Below are 20,473 nucleotides of genomic sequence, written 5' to 3'. Positions count from 1 at the left end.
CAGAAGGACAAAGGGAGGGCAAGAGAAACAAAGGAAATTGGGGCAGAGACAGAGACATTAGCTAATTTAAAGCAATCTTACTTTACTTACAGTCTTACTTTGTCTTTTAGCTTTCCACTGTCTCTCCCCACTGTCTCCAACCATTATAACAGTAATACCACCATGTGATGATTACTTAATTCATTTCATCTACCAGGATCCCAATAGTTTTCCTGACGGGACAGACTGATACACAGAATCAGCTACACAAGCAAAGCAATAGTGAAAGCAACAGATCAGGTGCCAAATGCTTAGAGTAGCAGCCACTATGCTTAAACACAGGGTTGGGTAAAAGTGGAAACTCAGCAAATAGTCACATGAATCCCAGAGAGACAGGCTAGGGAGAGGGACAGACAGACACTATATAGTTTACAAAATGTTACTTTTCTTTTCAGTTCTGTAATACTTTTTCACAATTTCTTTGCATCTCCTTGCCTAATACAATAACCATATTTGTGTGACAGGTTCCCCCTGGGGCACCACCTGGAACTGGGGTACCACTGAGCCCCCTTGATCCACCAGCCTGGGCTCCCTTTACACTGTACTGCTGTGACCAGCGTGCACTTTCACCAGCACACATGCAGGTCGGGACACACCCAGCTGCAGTTACCTGCAGATGCTGTGATCAGCCTTGCATGTGAAGGCTCCAGCTAGGGAACTTCCCAGCTACTCAGGCACAAACACCATCTGGATGTAAACCCAAAACTATACCGTCTTGTGCTGCACAGAGTAAGCTCATGAAATTTGCCCCTTCCCTCAATGTGAAGAGGAATATACAACAGCTTTCTCCCCCAAGTTATGACTCCCACACACTGGTTTTAGACAAAGCAAAACCAAGTTTATTAACAACAAAAGATAGATTTTAAGTGATTATAAAGGACAGAAAACAGATCAAAGCGGATTACCTAGCAAACTAAGCTTTATATACTACATAGATCGGATATGAATAGCAAATTCTCACCCTAAATAATGATACAAGCAGGCTGCAGATTCTTAAGGGGCAATCTGCAGTTGCTTACAGCTTGGAATCTCCAGGTGTTCCATTCACAGGCTAAAAATCCGTTTAGACTGGGTCCAGCACTTCCCCCAGTTCAGTCTTTGTTCCTCAGGTGTTTCCAGGAGTCTCTTTGGGTGGGGAGTCAGTGAAGAACCACAGTGATGTCACTCCCCTGCTTTATATAGCTTTTGCATATGGCAGGAACCCTTTGTTTCAAAGCTTGGTTCCTATGACAACCAGTGGAAAAATACTGATATTCCAAGATGACCTGGTCACATGTCCCTGTAGTGTCACAGCAGCCATGAGTTGCAGGCTCTCTGCAGTTTCCTCAGGAAGGCCCCCAGGTAGGAGATAAGTTTCTTCTAAGGCCTATTGTTTTCTCTACTGTCCCTTCCCCACCCAGCTTTTCAGAATGAAAGCATCTTGTCTAGTGGGCGTTCCTCAGGTGTAAACACATTTGTAATAAAGATACATAGTCAATATTCCTAACTTCAGGTACAAAAATGATACATTCAAACAAATAGGGTAATCACATCCAGTAAATCATAACCTTTCAAATGATACCTCACATGACTTATCTTGCATAAATTAGATTATGATTATGTCATAATGATATCATCATCATATCACTATGAAGAATATGGGGTGCACTGTCACAATTTGTATCTCTCTTTTATCAGTTTATATATTGCCTTCCATCCTGAAGGACTCAAAGCACTTTACAAACACAACAGGTTGATACCTAAACTATAACTAATGATCACTTCCCCCATCGCTGGAAGGAAGTCACCTCTGCAGTGGATCATGGCAACTGTTGGACAGCACTCATCAACACTGCACAGCAACTTAAGGTAGGAAGCGAAGAAGGATACTCTTTCCAACTGAAAGCATGAATTTTAGCAGGATACATTTAGTCATGTCAAATGAGCTACACTGATTTATACCAGCTGAGAATTGGCCCTTATATATTTAAGGCAAAGGAGACATGGCAGAGTCTATAAGAAGAGAAAGCAGGGCCATTCTGGGGGTGTTGGGTCCTTCTTGGACAGAGGTGGGAGCACGTTAGCAATACTAGGAACTCCAAGAGACACTGACAGTGCTCAGCCAAATTAAGTCGATAAAGACACCAGAGGGAGTTTCTCTACATTCTTCCAACTCCAGGAAAAGGTCACTGGAGCCAAAAAAGTAGAGGCTGAATTGGCTCAGAATCTGAGACACAGCTCTGTTTCCCGACCTAGGTTTTTAATACACTCATGACCATGGTATCCAGGCACCTCTCTGGCTATAGTAGTGTAAGTGTCTGAGGCTGGAAGGTATTTGGAGGAGCCAGCAGTCGGTGTAGGGAGGGCTGATGCGGGGACAGGGTACGAGGCCATGGAGGCAGCCCTGCACTGGGTGTCATGAGGGTCAGAATTGCAATCAGGAGGATGGAGGTATTCTCTGTCACTGATGGAGTATCCTATTATTAAAGGGACAGCCTACCCATCATGATTTCAGCTCTTTCTATCTGCTCCCTAGGAAAGCACCGTGTGTTAGAAGAGGCCGGTATATATTAGGGAGAACCAACTCAGTTCTATTTTAATATAAAATCCCTCAACACCCAAGAGCCTGCAACACTTTCTAGAACTGAACAGAACACACTTCTCTGAAGTTGTAGGATCCAGCTGGGGGACAGTTATGTGACCTTGACAGTGTACCCATCTATACTACAAACAGGGACTGCATTATAACCAGGCTCCCTGACTCAGTTATAACTGTAATGTAGATGAGACACAAATTCAAGACTGAGTACCCAAATGAATTTAACTAGAGCTTAGGAGAGATGCAAAAAAGTTTTGGGGAGGATCATTCCGAAAGCTTTCTCCCAATCCTCCCCCTAGCATCCAGCTGCAGGTGCGGGACCTCAGAATGAGATAATCTCCTCCACCCCACTGCTGCTCTGCACACTAGTAATTAACAGACTGGTAGGGAACCACTCAATTTTTCCCATCATCTCCATAATACTCTGCTAGTCACAGAATGTCACCAGGCCCTAAAACACTTATTTCAAAAGCAATCATTAGTCTCCCACACAAGAACATGAAGCTAAGGAGGGAAAAGTAGAGACTGAAAACAGAGAATATGGCTGCCATGGCCCAAGTCAAGCTCGCCCTTCTGGACTCTCACCAGGCTACTGTGCTTGGATCCCACCATCCCTGTGGGCAGCGTACTGGCTCTTTCTTTGGCCTGTCTGGCACACTTTCTGGGCACAGGCTCTGTCTACTAATCCTTCATGGGAACAGGATCTCATGATCCAGCTGCTTTAGGCCCCAGAACCAGTTCACCTCCCCACCCCCGATACCCCAGTAGCTTAAGCACACTCTTTTGCAGAGCTTCAACCTTGTTGCCAGTCTGGGTTACAGTTTACCTCTCCAGGGACATGTGATAGTTCAAGCACATAACACAAACTTTGCAGAGGTTTCTGACACAATTACTCTGTACTTTAGATAGCACAAGCAAAATACAGATCTAGGTAAAAACAATAAACTACCCATACGCCATCCCCTGCCTCAGTTTCCTCACCATTCTTTAGTATTCTTTGGGATTTGGTCAGATTCCACGAGGGTGTTCAGGATCCCTCTCCTGCACATGGCTTCTCCTCTGAATCATGAAATGAATCCATCTCCCCCCTTCCTCCACTGCAGCCAGCTTTCCGCTTTGTATCCAAAATGCCCACAGAGAGACTCTTTCTTTTATAACTTCCAGTCCCCTTTCTCAGGTGACTCCTCATCAGCCTTTTCAGGTGATCCGAACCCCCCCCCCCCACTAGATGATTCATTGCTCAGTTACCAGCCCATCTAAGTAGAAAGAAAAGGAGTACTTGTGGGCACCTTAGAGACTAACCAATTTATTTGAGCATAAGCTTTCGTGAGCTACAGCTCACTTCATCGGATGCATACTGTGGAAAGTACAGAAGACTTTTTATACACACAAACCATGAAAAAATGGGTGATTATCACTACAAAAGGTTTTCTCTCCCCCCCACCCCACTGTCCTGCTGGTAATAGCTTATGTAAAGTGATCACTCTCCTTACAATGTGTATGATAATCAAGATGGGCCATTACCAGCACAAATCCAGGTTTTCTCCACCCCCCCCCAACACCCCCCCCCCCAAAAAACACTCTCCTGTTGGTAACAGCTTATCTAAAGTGATCACTCTCCTTACAATAAGAAAAGGAGTACTTGTGGCACCTTAGAGACTAACCAATTTAGCTTACAAAAGCTTATGCTCAAATAAATTGGTTAGTCTCTAAGGTGCCACAAGTACTCCTTTTCTTTTTGCGAATACAGACTAACACGGCTGTTACTCTGAAACCTCTCCTTACAATGTGTATGATAATCAAGGTGGGCCATTTCCAGCACAAATCCAGGTTTTCTCCCCACCCCCCCAACACACACACAAACCCACTCTCCTGTTGGTAATAGCTTGTCTAAAGTGATGACTCTCCTTACAATGTGTATGATTTGAGCTGGAAATGGCCCACCTTGATTATCATACACATTGTAAGGAGAGTGATCACTTTAGATAAGCTATTACCAGCAGGAGAGTGGGTTTGTGTGTGTGTTGGCGGGGTGGGGAGAAAACCTGGATTTGTGCTGGAAATGGCCCACCTTGATTATCATACACATTGTAAGGAGAGGTTTCAGAGTAACAGCCGTGTTAGTCTGTATTCGCAAAAGAAAAGGAGTACTTGTGGCACCTTAGAGACTAACCAATTTATTTGAGCATAAGCTTTCGTGAGCAACAGCTCACTTCATCGGATGCATACCATCCGATGCATTCGATGAAGTGAGCTGTAGCTCACGAAAGCTTATGCTCAAATAAATTGGTTAGTCTCTAAGGTGCCACAAGTACTCCTTTTCTTCTTACAATGTGTATGATTTGTGCTGGAAATGGCCCACCTTGATTATCATACACATTGTAAGGAGAGTGATCACTTTACATAAGCTATTACCAGCAGGAGAGTGGGGTGGGGGGAGAGAAAACCTTTTGTAGTGATAATCACCCATTTTTTCATGGTTTGTGTGTATAAAAACGTCTTCTGTACTTTCCACAGTATGCATCCGATGAAGTGAGCTGTAGCTCACGAAAGCTTATGCTCAAATAAATTGGTTAGTCTCTAAGGTGCCACAAGTCCTCCTTTTCTTTTTGCAAATACAGACTAACACGGCTGTTACTCTGAAATCATCTAAGTAGATAGATTCTTCTGGTCAGTAGCCAACTTTCTGTCCAAGGTGATTCCATCTGAGTAGAGGACCATCAAGATTTAATGACCCTCCATTGTTAGCCTTGAGGAGCACTACCCCTTGAAATTTAAATCCAAAACAGAGGTAAAAAGACAGAAGAGCAGGTAGATTAGCCTTGCAATCAAAATGGAGTTTGCAATTTGAAATAGATACATATAGGGTTGGGCAGAGGAGAAAGGGGAGGTCGATAGAGATTTGGATGGGCAGGAGGATTGAAGGGGAGGACACAGAAAAAGGTAAAGAAGGTAGGGAGGACAGGAGGAGGAATAGAGACAATGCAGAGGGGAGCAGTTCTGAGCGCAAAGCGGAAGCATGATTAGGAGACAGCAATTAATGGAAGGAGCAATGAATCAGACCAAACCTGAGTAATCGAGCACATTATCAGGCTAACCAAGTGGGTTTGATAGATTCATATATTCCAAGGCTAGAAAGGACCACTGTGATCATCTAGTCTGACCTCTTGTATAAGATCTAGAGATGCACAATGAAAGTAATGCTTCCTGCGCACTTCGTGGTATTGGAAACTGTGTCTTTAAGACTTTAAGCAGAGAGAGAGAGTCTTGGCAGAGCAGTATGAAGCTCCTGTTATGCACAGCCACTTGGAACAGGACACAGGATAAAGCAGAATTCTTGCAATCTTGTTAAGCAATGAGTGATCACTGAACACCATACACCTCACCCCACCCAACCTTAACTCTTCCCTCTTTGCTATGTCAGCACACAGAGTTATGGTAGCTCTATGTGTAATGATGCTATCAAAATTGGGTGTCATGTTGCATCAGTCAAGAGTTGTCTTGGCTACATGACAAGCATTGCCATGTTCTGTGGACAGTTAAGATACTTTGACTTTGTGAATTCTTTGTTAGAATAGGTTGTGATAAGAATGAGCATCCATGTTCTTTTCCTACTAATACCTTGGATGTGGAATGTTGATATTGTTTTGTACTCATATGTGCAGCCAAGTCGTTTTACTCATCATTTTCACTTAGTTGTTTATTTTATTATTAATGAAAGTAAAGCACTTTTTAGAAACAGAAGAGCAGAAGCTCTATTTGCCAGCTTTTGATTTGCTTATCGGTGACTACTTGAGATATCTTCAGCTCTGCATAATTCAGAAATTGAGAAGGAGACATTATGCATTCTCTAGAACTAGGACATTTTGAGTTCTAAGGATCTTTTTTTTACTTGCAGAAGCTTTATATCTTATCCAAAAGAGGACAACATTTAAGAGCCGGATCCCACAAGTCCTTATGCACATGAATAGCCAGTACAAGTAACCCTAATGAAGTTAGCAGAATTATGCACATAAGGGCTGTTCATATGAGTAATGGCTTACTGATTTCTTGATGAGATTGATTGTTTGGCACATGTTCCACTGAACTGGGATGAGCTGTCAAGCTTGACGACAGCTGATCTTGTTCATGAGCATCCATTAATTTAGTACCGTCCTATTAGTCAGTCTTAAGTAGGCTTTAGTAGGACCTGCTGAACATGGGCAAAATCCTTCAAAATGCTAAGCAGCTCTATCGCTTCTTATTTCAGTTGGAGTTGCAGGTGCTCAGCATTTCCAGGATTTGAAAAGACAGAAACACGTTGTAAAAGGCTGTAAAATGCCCACATTCTATTTTATTTTTAAAAAAGAAAATCTGACCTCATGAAAGGAAGTTATAGTCTCTCTTCATTTTGCTACAAGTGTTGTAAAACTGGTATTTAAATTGTAGTTTCCCTCTGACAGTTAAGGGGAAATATAAAAATTAAAATCTGTTAGATAAAAACTCCAACAACTTCAGGCCAAAAAAAAAAATCCTAAGAAAAATCGGACTCTTTTGGGTCATTGAGGTAACACTAAAATAAAATTAAAAAAAAAAAAATCACCACCAACACTGCAAGTGCTGAGAGCTTTCATGTTATCTTTGGTGCCTCTCTGTATGTCATTTTTGTGGGGCACTACGTTACAGTAGGGCCCGGCTGGTGCTGTTAGTGGCAACAGTCTATCAACATTGCTATTATAAACCCCATTTTTATAACTTGTGTGTACACATTTGCTGCCATTTGAAACTTGTTACAAGAAAGTATAACCCACTATGATATCTTAATGGATTGACAATTTCTCAATTAGAAGAATTTTATAAAACTAAACCACCACTGAAAGAAGCAGCTAGTAGCGTTATCATTACGATCATTTGTATTACCATAGTACCTAAAAGGCCTAGTCATTGTCCAGGACACCAATTGAGCTAGGTATTGTACAAAGACAGAACAAAACGATAGTCCCTACACCAAAAAGCTTACAATCTAAATAAGATATTTATAAGGCATGTAATTATAAGTATAGGTTATTTTATTCATGCTGAAATAACAAATGTCTTTGTTTACTTAACTTCTTGTAGTTATTAGTCTATTAAGTGGGTTTTGGAGTACTTAAATTTGTTTTACTGAATTTATTGCTGGTGAAAGATGTTAAATGGAGAGTTCTGGAAGATGCAATTCAATTGATTATTATTTACTTGTATTTTGATATGCATTTGGGCCTGTGACAGGGTGCTGGCTAAGAAACTCCAAGCCAGACCTCTGTCATACTCACTCCAATTGAGAAAGGGGAATTGGAGCTGGCTAAGTAAGCCCAGACCTGAGTGGCAAATGGGGAACAGCTGCCGGTCTCGTTAGCCAGGGGCTACATAAAGACTGTCAGGCAGGTAGCTAGGGAGAGGGAGCGTTTGTTCACTCTTCCTTGCTGGCTGTAGCAGTCTCTGAGGCTGTAAGACTGAAGCTGTTTGTAGCTACAAGGTGGTGTGAAAGTAAGCTGTGAATAAAGAGCATGGGTGATTACACCAACACAGAGGTGTCTGTCTGGTTTGTGGGTACATCAGGGTAGAAGCAACGGGGCCCTATTGTGCTAAATTTTGTACATACACATTATTATAATTCAAGGAAAGCACTTAAGCATGTGCTTAACTTAAAGCATGTGTGTATGTACCTATCCTGAATAGGGATGCTTTCCAGAATTGAAGCCAGTAAGAGACAGTCCATGCCCTAAAGCCTTGGTATAAACAAGATATACAAAATAGGGAGAAAAGCAGCATTATTATCTCTATTTTACAGATGGGGAATTGATGCACAAAGAGATTCAATGGCTTGCTCAGGGTCCTACAGGAAGCCTGTGACAGAGCCAAAAAATGAATCCAAATATCCTGAGTCCTAATCCAGTGCCTGAACCCACACACACAAAATCTTTCCTTTTTATTTAACCACTGAACAGGTACCAGTAAGGCTGCTTATGAATCGTTTCACTGCAATAATCATGGCAAATGGGCCTGACATCTATCTTAGCGCACCAACTCTGTCATGGACACTATGGTAGAAAAATGTGTTTAACCAGCCTCAGTGGTATAGATAAGTCATCATCAGTCCAAGCTTTCCTGACACTGCACCAATGGTTCTCAACATGATCTGGAAGGACCCCCCTTTAGGATGGAGAAGGTAGATCTGGCTCCAGGCCTAATCATTTCTTGGTCCCTCTGCTAAGCTTGAAAAAAGGGAAGGCAGATATTCCCCATAGCAGCTGTACTGACTCTTTGGTTGAAACGGGAGGATTTCTTGTATTCCCCTGCAGTTTTTTCTTTTGCTATGTATTTTTAACTTTGCCTTCACCACCCTATGACAGGACACAGCTCCCTCCAGAACCCAAAAAGTAATGTGATGTACTCTCTCTTCCATAAGGAACTATGCAAACTGCCAGGAAAGTGAATTATACATCCAGACTTAAATCCCCTCTACAGTGATGCATTTTGCTGCCACTAAAGATAAAAATTTCATAAATATATTTTACTACTTGGACTTAGAGGAAATGCACAACTGCCTCATTGACTCAATAGATTTAATTGCTCTCCAGGAGCTTTTATGGTCTATTGTCTCAATTATAAAGTGAATTACATAGTCCCCAAGTACTTGCTCACTTTGCTTTCAAGGAGAGTGAAAAGATCAAGTTGAAGCAGGAAATTCAACAAAAAGGACGTCATTTTATTGGAATTCTTCACCTTCTCCGTGAGGAAGGAAAGGTCATCAAGACCAGTCCAAGCCATTTGCAGATGACATATTTTATCCCTGCTGAGGCCATTAAAAGCCCTGAAGCACATCAACTCAGGAGCTGTATGCAAAAGACACACATTGATCTTAATGTATTTGTGGAAAAAGAAAAGTTCATATTGGATGAGAGAGAAATGGAATTAAGCACTGTTTCTTCCTGTGCTAACTGATGTCTATTGTTTGGCACAAGGAATATAGATAGAAGCTAAGAATCAAGGTTGGATGGATGATTTCTGAAAGGCTGAATGGCATTGTGAGGAGCAAGTGCCTTCTCTACCTAAAACATGAAAAGGTTCTGAAACCTATGATTGCCAGGATATCATAGCACTCCTGAAGAAGATTTAGTAAAAGCCAGGCCCTTTCAGAGGTCCAGAGAGGCCTGGGCCACTTCCAGCTTTTGAGGGCCCTAGCCATAATAAAAATAAAAAAAGCTAACACATGAAAACAAAATAATGCACCAGAAAAAGAGTGAGACATAATTTTAATATTTTTTTATTTAACAAATGCTTTTCTAGCCTTTTTCTGTGCAAATGCACTAATTATTGAGGAAAAATCTAGCTTTTGTGCAATGTCACAGTTGATATTAAGCATGGCGAGCCCATTCAAATGCTCTTGTTCCATAGTTAAACGGTGATAGTTCTTTACCTGCTTCAACATGTTGAAGGTGTGTTCACCTGAAGCCACTGATGCAGGCAAACTGACAAAAATATGCAATGCAATTGTGATATTAGGAAACACCCCAGACAGTCCAAGTTCGAGTATTTCTTGAAGCAAATTTCTTTGGCTTGCATCCAATTTGAAGTTCGTGGAATACATTCATTTGAGGAAGATGACCTCGTCACCGAGATCTTTTGAGATTTCTTTGTTGTACTGTTGCTGAAATTGTTCAGCTGCAGAAAGTAGATCTTCATTCCTCAGTCTGTTGAACTGCCAAAGAAACCCAAAAAGGATACAAATTAGACACAGTGACTCAAATGGATGTGTAAGACCTGATTGAATAGAGTCAATGATGACAAGGAAGACACTGACCCTAAAATGCTGCTAAGCATTGGATTCAGAAGGTAAGTTGCGACTGGTGGAGAACTCAGATGAAATGCCAATGTTCTGTGCTACTAATTTGAACTCAGACAGGATTCATCCCATTGTTCACGAATCTGTTGAATGTCATTGATAAGACTTTCAATGTTATCCCTCTCAACATCAAGTGTAGCATTGCATGCTTCAATTACCAGATTAGTTTGGTGGATCATTGTAAGTAGCTTCATCCACAAAGATGACATCAGAATGCATTCAAATTTGGACATGTGCTTCTGAATAGACTGAAGTTCAGTTCAAGCCTGTGCAGTGAAATTGAGAGATTCAAGCTCATTTAAAGCCTTTCTCACTGAATTCAAATGCTGTACAACTGGTTGAACACCATCAATCTGTGCAGACCATCTAGTTTTGGACATCCCATGCAGTGAAACAGGAAGATATTGCTTCAGAATTTCCCACCTTTGTGGACTGTACATTTGCTGAACAGTTCCAAAGTAAGTAATTGCATGATTCAGCACAGTCAACACCTACAAGGTTTAGTGTGTGGTTTCCACAGCCGGAGAAAATACAGTTTGAATTATGCTCGAGCAGAACTGCTTGTATGCCTTTGTACTTTCCAGCCATATGAGATCCATTGTCATGGCTTGACCAATGCAGACTTGAAAATGTAACTTAAAACCTTCTAGAATTGCTAGTACTCAAGCAGCAATTTCTTTTCCAGTTTTTCTTGTGAAATGATCAAACAAAATAAACCTTTCTTCAACTGAAAATTTTGAGCTGTCTACAATCTTAACATATCGAATAGCCATAGTAGTCTGTTCCATGTGAAAACAACCTGGAGTGGCATCAACAATGATTGAAAAATACTCGGCATTTCGAATCTCACCAAGAATTGTTATTTGTATGAATGACCCACATAGCTCAATAAACTCGTGATGATGATGGCCAAGCTACCGAGCTAGGGCTCAACCAACCAACCAGTCACCTCTTTTAGGTACCATATGAAGATAATAATGAGGAATTCTCACACATAAATAATTCCTTAGTCAACTAGACATAAAACTATAAAGACACTAAAATGTAATAATTCTCTGCCTTTCAACACGCACTTGATCCAGCATCAGCCACTAGTAGTGGTTTGTTTATATAATCAGCTGATCTGAGAGGACATGTTCATCATGGTCTAATCTTGTGCCATCAGAACCGATATATTTTTATTAATATTTATGAACATTTTAAACTCTTTAATATGACAAAATCTATATCAGTTAACAAAAAAATTATGTCTTTTACCAAATCGCATCTCTTATTTGCTTAAATTTGCAGCACTAAGCTGAGAGAGTGTGTCACATTTTGGTTCGATAGGGATGCGCATAAAAACAAGTTGTGAAACTTATCAAATACAAAAAAATTAACAAGTGTCTAAATTTGAGGCCCCCTTTGAGCTTGAAGCCCAGGCCAAATGGCCCTCCTGGCCCCTCCTCTGATTGGCCCTGACAGAAGCTAAAAGCTGGACAGAGAAGCACCCAAAGACACAGACTTGATATTGCCTGAAGCGATAAGAACTACAAATAATAGATCATACCAAGATGAAGGAAATCTTGTGATGATACTGAAGTAGCAATGGTGGGCTGGCATATTGCAAATAAGAAAGACTGAAAATAGGCTGTAATAACAGAATAAAGACCAATGAATGAGAAGAACTGTATGTAAAGACACTTTTCACACATTGATTTCTGCAATGGGACTACTCAGTTAGGGAAGACAGTACAATTGTTCTCACCCCCAAGGCATAGGATTTTCAATGCCCTGTGCTGCAATCCGTATGACTTAGAGACAGATTTCCTTTATCCTATATATTTCATACATTGCAGGTCATTTATAAGCCACAATAACATGTGGAGATGATATACAGGAAGTGAAAATTTAGGATTCACCATTGGCAGTTAAACACAAAAGATCGTCACAGTTTAATAAGGAAGAGAAGAGACACTGTTCAATGGTCCCACTCCTCAGTAAGGTATCAAAGGTGAAGTTAAAGGACTATGTTCATGGGAAAATGGAATAAAACGTTACTGAATTGTGTGGAAAAATCCCTCAATGTCAACAGCCCAGGAGGGACAAATCCTAGTCCTTGCTTTTTGGCTTCTGGTGGGTAGCAGCAGAAGTAGCAGATAATATCTGCTGCTCAGCTGATAGACTGGAAAAAAACCATTTGGATTTGTGCTGTGCACAGACCCAGTGGGCATGCTCAGGCAACGAGAGATACCAATGATGGGCATAGTATAAGAACCTAAATACATAAAGCGGACTAGAAATGTCCCTAGTATTTCACACTTGGTAATGTTTCTCTCCTTACTGTGAGTGTTTACAGTTACAGGGCAAACACTCAAATATTACCTTATAAGATGGGATATAGCTATTTATAAGTAAGATTAATATATGCTGCAACAAACAAGCATTTCATAAAGTCTAAACGCCAGATACATTCTTATAAGGCTAATACCTATTTTGAGAAAACCAACAGGTGACCTGGTCTGGTCTCCAGTTGTCAGTTCTTATCTAATGCCTGCAGACTGGACAAGAGCTGGCATTTGGCCTGCCAGCATCATGGTGGCAATGCATCATTTCTACTGCTTCTGGGCCTGATGCACCTGTGTTACCTGGCCCATAACTGGCCCAGGAGCAGTCGCCTGGCTGCCTGTAGGCTCCGTCCCACACAGACACAGTTCTATTAATTGATAAACTATCCCAGGGGTGGCTTGCTATTATTCTTCATTTGGCAAATGGTCATTAGCAAATAGATTGTTTGCTTTTTTATTAGCCACAGTAAAACTTGCTGATTCTTGTTCTTTTCATAAAAATGCTTGCAGTGTTGGGAGGGTGTTTTGGTGCTTGTTATTTATGGAAGAGCCTTTATTTCAATCTGTCTTGTAAAAGGTCTGTGGCATGCAGGATTGCTTGCTGTATGGCCTAGTAGTACACGTATAACCAAGGGTTCATCTGACTGATACTAACAGATTTACTTAGAAATCTGTCACAGTAGTAGTGGCAGCTCACCTTGATATACATTAGAGCTCTCAGAAAATGCTTTTGTCTGCTATTGTCGGATGGGATGATGCTGAGTGAAAGGTGTTCGGAAAACATAAATAATGGAAAGTAAATATATTTATTTTTATCTTTCTATTCCTCCTGCTAAGAAATGATAAATCTTATAAAATATCATTCAGAAATTTGAGCAATTTGCTTAAAAACACAATTTATCCATTAATGTTCCATGCAAAGAGTCTACAGCATGTAGGTGTCTGTGTGTGAATGTCCCATGAATGGTTGAAGACCCCTATTTCTAAATTCCATAGCACAACATTGGGAAAACTAGTCTAATATTCTGTTTTTAGCAGTGGTTATTACTTGATGCTTCAGAGGGCGTGGTGAAAAGTCTGTTAAAATTTGCCAGTCCTGCTTTACTAAGGCACCTGGAGGAAAAACATCTTCAGTATCCCTGCAGATGAACTATTTACAGTCTAAAGCCTAATCCCATAGACCAAGATTCTGGCACTCCTGCTCACATTAAATGGTGTCTTATTCAATGAGTGTTTACTCACATCAGTGTAAGGGTGCAAAAGCTGACTGGTAGCTTGTTTAGCTACATATGTTAGTGGGTAATACATTTATCCAGCCCTTTTTAAATCTAGATGTATTATTGTCTCCCTCTAGCAGTAAATGTGGCAATCAGCAGGTTCACTACACAAAAAGGTATATTTTTTATTGATACCTATGTTCTTTTATCTATTGTTCCCATGTGCTAGTATTTGGGGACAGAGAGGGCCGGGTCACTTTTACAATAATACTGTAATAGAAAATGAGCATAGTTGTCACTGAAATGGAATGAATAGCAACAGGGTGAAATGGGAAATGTACAGCTGTCTGCACAGAGGCCTTCAGCCTTCATCATGTGCTTTTAAGGTTCCTGTGGATTATTAAAGTCTGAAGAGCAAATGGAAAGTCAAAGATTCAGGACAGGCACATGGAAGATACTGGATTGCGAATGATGGGGATCAGCGAGGATTGACACAAACAGTAGATTTTGGCCAAGCGGCCGCCAAGTTCTTTGTAATGTAAACAGTATCGCCAACTCCAAGCATTCAAAAATCATGAGTCAGGCCCCCAAAAATCCTGAGATTTTTTAAAAAAAATATATAGATTAGGTATTTGCCTTCTGGTTTCCTAAGTCTTTAGGGTGCTCTCAGTTCATGTTTTCAATCTTTTCCCCACAATCATGAGGGTGAGGAACTTACTTTCTTTTACAAGGAAAGCTGGGATTCCCATGCAAACGGTTCATTCCAGCAGATGAGTGTTTAAGAAAGCATCAAATATTGTGATAGAATTGCCAGAGTTGGACACACTACATCAAGAGCATAAAGGCAGCCTGTCCTGGCAGCAGTGAAAGAGAAAAGGTGACAGATACCGTGCACTGTCATCTGCCTATCCCCATTGTGCTACCCAGAACCTGCACATTCTCATTGTCCCTATTTATGGCAGACATAGCATGGCCAGGAAGCTTGGCCCATAGGCCAGCACCTCTCCTCCCCACCAGAGCCTTTCTCTGCGGCAGGAAAGGCCCACGCAGTGGAACACTAATCTGCTAAAAACAGCAGTGCAGACACGGAAGGCACTGCTTGGGCATGCAGACAGTCGGGGTATGGTTAATACCCTAGGGGTTCAGGAGTGTAGGACCCCCTACTCTACCTGCCTAAGCCGTACCTCTCCATCTACCCTGCTATTTATACCCTGGCTACAGGAAATATAGCTGTACCCTGAGATGGTGCTTTTAAGGCACAGCCTACACAGTGGGTGGAGCTGTAACACTCCCGCAGTAGCCCGAGGAGGCAGCATATTTCCTGGATCTCCCTAGTTCATGGAGCAGTGCCCTTCTGTAGCCCTTCCTAGGGCTCAACTTTCTCCCTTCTGTGCTGCCTGAAGGAGTGGAGACACAGCCTTGCCTTCTCCCCATCCCCTTTGGGGCACTTGCACCCTCGGGGCAGTAGGGAGGGAGAGGTCCCTGTGCTCTCTAGTTCAGGGACTGCAGGTTTAGCTGGCCCTTACCCACATGGGGCATAGGGATTGTGGGGTGGGTGGGAAGACTCTTTGTGCCCTCCTGACCCTCTGTACCTGCATACAGGCCTGGAATAATTTACTTTGGAAAAGTCCCCATTGGGTCAGATCCTGAGGACCTTGCTCAGGGGTGGAATCTTCAACCCCTATCACATGGAGTGGGACCTTACTGGGCAAGCCCAGTGAAGACAGTGGGACCAATCGCACAGTAAGGTACTACTCAGCATAAGGGTGGCAGGAGCAAGTCCTTAGTTTTTACCTCTTGACATTCTAATTGAAGTCACTGTTTGTGTTTTGCCTGCATAAGGCTCAAGACAGAAACGAGTAAGGGCTTCACGATTTGGCCTAACGGAAATACATTATTGTAAGGGCAGTTTTCTGTTGTTGTCCATATTTCCCACGCCTCTTTGTGAATACTTGCTGCTTACAATGAATTCAAGTCTTTCCTTCTTACTGCTATTGAAAATAGTACACTGCACGTCTATAGAACCTTCCATGCAAGGATCACAAAACTTTTCTTTCTCTTTTAAACCAAACATTAATGAACTTAGTCTCACCACCCTACCTCCTGTGAGGCAGATCTACAGTATTCTTATGCTCATTTTACAGGGAAGTGAAGCACTGAAAAGCAAAGTGACTTGTTCCAGGGCATACAGAAAGTCCCCGACAGATGTGGGACATGATTCCTACATCCTGATTCCAGTGCAGTAATACCCAAACTATGCTTCTCTTTCTATGCAGTGCTATAAGAGTACACAGCACTGCAGAACAGCTAAACTATACCAAACAAAGGACAGAATCCCTTTCCCACAGAGCGTGCAATCTTAAACTCACAGGGGAACTGCAGTACCCACGTTCCCTCTCCTGCAACATTTATTCCCATGAGTAATCATTACTCCCATGGGTATCCCCAGGGCCTTTTGCCCTCGGATATCATGGTGTCAGCCAGCTTAGTAAAAACATCGATTTCATTGTGACTACTCATGTGAGTACAGATTACACAGGTGAGTAACAATAGTAGGATCAAGCCTACAATGACATAACCAGGTCTGATACAATACAGGACACAGTGGTATGTGGTCTTTATAGCTAGAATAACTTCAGGAAACAGGTTTTCAGAGGTTTTTTGGAAGAAGTGAAGGAGGGGGTTTGAATACTGATTGCTTAATCCTGTCCAACCCGTGAGTAACTTCCCCACTCCTATTTCTAGTCTTTTCAATAAAATACAACACAATGTCTCCAAGAGAACTTAGATGTGATACATTTTGCAGGCACTGTAGCTTATTCTTTGATTAGCCACTGGGTTGTGCTGTTACTCTATATTCTGTGCACTCATTTCTCATATACCAACTCCCAATACATTCTTCAGCTAAATGAATGTTGCTAGTGGCAAACTTAAATTGTAGTATGTCATAAGAATATGGTCAATAATTAATGTCACAACAGCAACTCCCCCCCACCCCCCGCCTGCCCTTATTGTGTACCTGAAGAAGCATACTGTAAACCACTTTCTGCTGGATCAAAATTATTCACAGGCTCATCACCAGCATTCACTAATTCAGATTCCTTGCAATGATTGCTGTGGCCCAGCTACCGGCTTGTCTGAAAACAGATGCTCGTGTCTGTACAGGTAAATTTAATAATCAAGCTGACTTTCTAAAAAAAATATCCTGTAGCTTTTGTATAACCTGTGTACAATTTGGTTCACTTTTTTCACAGCATTGTTCCTTGTAATCAAAACCAATCAGGGACTATCTGTGATTAGCCTTTTAGTGCATGGGTTTGTTTTTTTAAAAGGTGTCATGCCAGACAAGTGTGCAGCATGCGCAGTGTACTCCACTAACAATAATGCTTGATACAGAAAATCAAACACGTGGAGTTAACCCACTCCCTTCAGACAGCTTGCTTAGTTGTTTTTGATGTTCAAGGTTGCACTCCATATTGTCATTTTTTTCTTTGGGATCCAACTGCAGTATAATAAGATTATAAAAATTCCATATCTATGCTCTGTGGGTTTTACCCTATTAAGCCACTAGATCTCACACATTTTGTTCCAATAGAAAATATGGTAACTGATGTGCATCAATAAGGGTGTATGTATTTGCTAATAAAGCACACACCCTTTAGAGATCTTGGTTCAGTTTGCTTTCAATTACACTGATGTAACCCTGTTGGATCTGGCCCCCTGTATGGCTACACTAAAGCAGAAAGTAGACCTCACTTGATTTAAATATGACTTAGAGGGACATGATGGCTCAGGTATTGTTATTGTTTGTGTTGTGGTAGAACCTACGAGGCCTAATCATGGACCAGGACCACACTATACTAGGTGCTATACAAACACAAAACAAAAAGATGGTCCTTGCCTCAACCCCCTTCCAATTCTAGGGGACAATCTTGGTTTAAGCGATCATGAGCTAATGCAGTTCAAACTGAACAGAAGGATAAACAAAAATAAATCTGTGACTAGGGTTTTTGACTTCAAAAGGGCTGACTTTCAAAAATTAAGGAAATTAGTTAGGGAAGTGGATTGGACTGAAGATCTAAAGGCAGAGGAGGCCTGGGATTTACTTTAAATCAAAGCTGCAGAAGCTATTGGAAGCCTGCATCCCAAGAAAGGTGAAAAAATTAATAGGCAGGAGTTGTAGACCAAGCTGGATGATCAAGCATCTCAGAGGGGTGATTAAGAAAAAGCAGAAAGCATACAGGGAGTGGAAGATGGGAGGGATCAGCAAGGAAAGCTACCTTATTGAGGTCAGAACATGTAGGGGTAAAGTGAGACAGGCTTAAAGTCAAGTACAGTTGGACCTTGCAAAGGGAATTAAAACCAATAGTAAATGGTTCTATAGCCATATAAATAAGAAGAAAACAAAGAAAGAAGTGGGACCACTAAACACTGAGGATGGAATGGAGGTTAAGGATAATCTAGGCATGGCCCAATATCTAAACAAATACTTTGCCTCAGTCTTTAATGAGGCTAATGAGGATCTTAGGGATAATGGTAGCATGACAAATGGGAATGAGGATATGGAGGTAGATATTACCATATCTGAGGTAGAAGCGAAACTCGAACAGCTGAATGGGACTAAATCGGGGGGCCCAGATAATCTTCATCCAAGAATATTAAAGGAATTGGCACATGAAATTGGAAGCCCATTAGCAAGAATTTTTAATGAATCTATAAACTCAGGGGTTGTACTGTATGATTGGAGAATTGCTAACATAGTTCCTATTTTTAAGAAAGGGAAAAAAAAGTGATCTGGGTTAACTACAGGCCTCTTAGTTTGACATCTGTAGTATGCAAGGTCTTGGAAAAAATTTTGAAGGAAAAAGTAGTTAAGGACATTGAGGTCAATGGTAAATGGGACAAAATACAACATGGTTTTACAAAAGGTAGATCGTGCCAAACCAACCTGGTTCCTTCTTTGAGAAAGTAACAGATTTTTTAGACAAAGGAAACACAGTGGATCTAATTTACCTAGATTTCAGTAAGGCATTTGATGCTGTGCCACATGGGGAATTATTAGTTAAATTGGAAAAGATGGGGAACAATGTGAAGATTGAAAAGTGGATAAGGAATTGGTTAACAGGGAGACTACAGTGGTTCATACTGAAAGGTGAACTGTCAGGCTGGAGGGAGGTTACCAGTGGAGTTCCTCAGAGATCGGTTTTGGGGCCAATCTTATTTAATCTTTTTATTACTGATTTCGGCACAAAAAGTGGGAGCGTTCTAATAAAGTTTGCTGATGATACAAAGCTGGGAGGTATTGCCAATTTAGAGAGAGACCGGGATATCATACAGGAAGATCTGGGTGACCTTGTAAACTGGAGTAATAGTAATAGGATGAAATTTAATAGTGAGACATGTAAGGTCATGCATTTAGGGATTAATAACAAGAATTTTAGTTATAAGCTGGGGATGCATCAATTAGAAGTAACGGAGGAGGAGAAGGACCTTGGAGTATTGGTTGATCACAAGATAACTATGAGCCTCTAATATGATATCGCCGTGAAAAAAGCTAATGAGATCTTGGGATGCATCAGGCAAGGTATTTCCAGTAGAGATAAGGAGGTTTTAGTACCATTTTAGAAGGCACTGGTGAGACCTCACCTGGAAAACTATGTGCAGTTCTGGTGTCCCATGTTTAAGAAGGATGAATTCAAACTGGAACAGGTACAGAGAAGGGCTACTAGGATGATCCAAGGAATGGAAAACCTGTCTTTTGAAAGGAGACTCAAGGAGCTTGGCTTGTTTAGCTTAATCAAAAGAAGGTTGAGGGGAGATATGATTGCTCTCTATAAATATATCAGAGGGATAAATACCGTAGAGGGAGAGGAATTATTTAAGCTCAGTACCAATGTGGACACAAGAACAAATGGATATAAACTGGTCATCAGGAAGTTTAGACATGAAATTAGATGAAGGTTTCTAACCATCAGAGGAGTGAAGTTTTGGAATAGCCTTCCAAGGGAAGCAGTGCGGGCAAAAGACCTATCTGGCTTCAAGATTAAACTCGATAAGTTTATGGAGGAGATGGTATGATGGGATAATATGATTTTGGCAATTAATTGATCTTTAAATATTCATGGTAAATAGGCCCAGTGGCCTGTGATGGGATGTTAGATGGGGTGGGATCTGAATTACTACAGAGCATTCTTTCCTGAGTATCTGGCTGGTGAGTCTTGCCCATATGTTCAAGGTTCAGCTGATTGCCATATTTGGAGTCGAGAAGGAATTTTCCTCCAGGGCAGATTGGCAGAGGCCCTGGAGGTTTTTCGCTTTCCTCTGTAGCATGGGCCATGGGTCACTTGCTGAAGGATTCTCTACTCCTTGAAGTCTTCAAACCATGATTTGAGGACTTCAATAGCTCAGACATAGGTGAGAGGTTTATTGCAGAGGTGGGTGGGTGAGA

Source organism: Chelonia mydas, chromosome 2 (genome assembly GCF_015237465.2).
Source record: "Chelonia mydas isolate rCheMyd1 chromosome 2, rCheMyd1.pri.v2, whole genome shotgun sequence".
Taxonomy (NCBI): Eukaryota; Metazoa; Chordata; order Testudines; family Cheloniidae; genus Chelonia; species Chelonia mydas.
Note: the sequence above shows the minus strand (reverse complement) of the source record.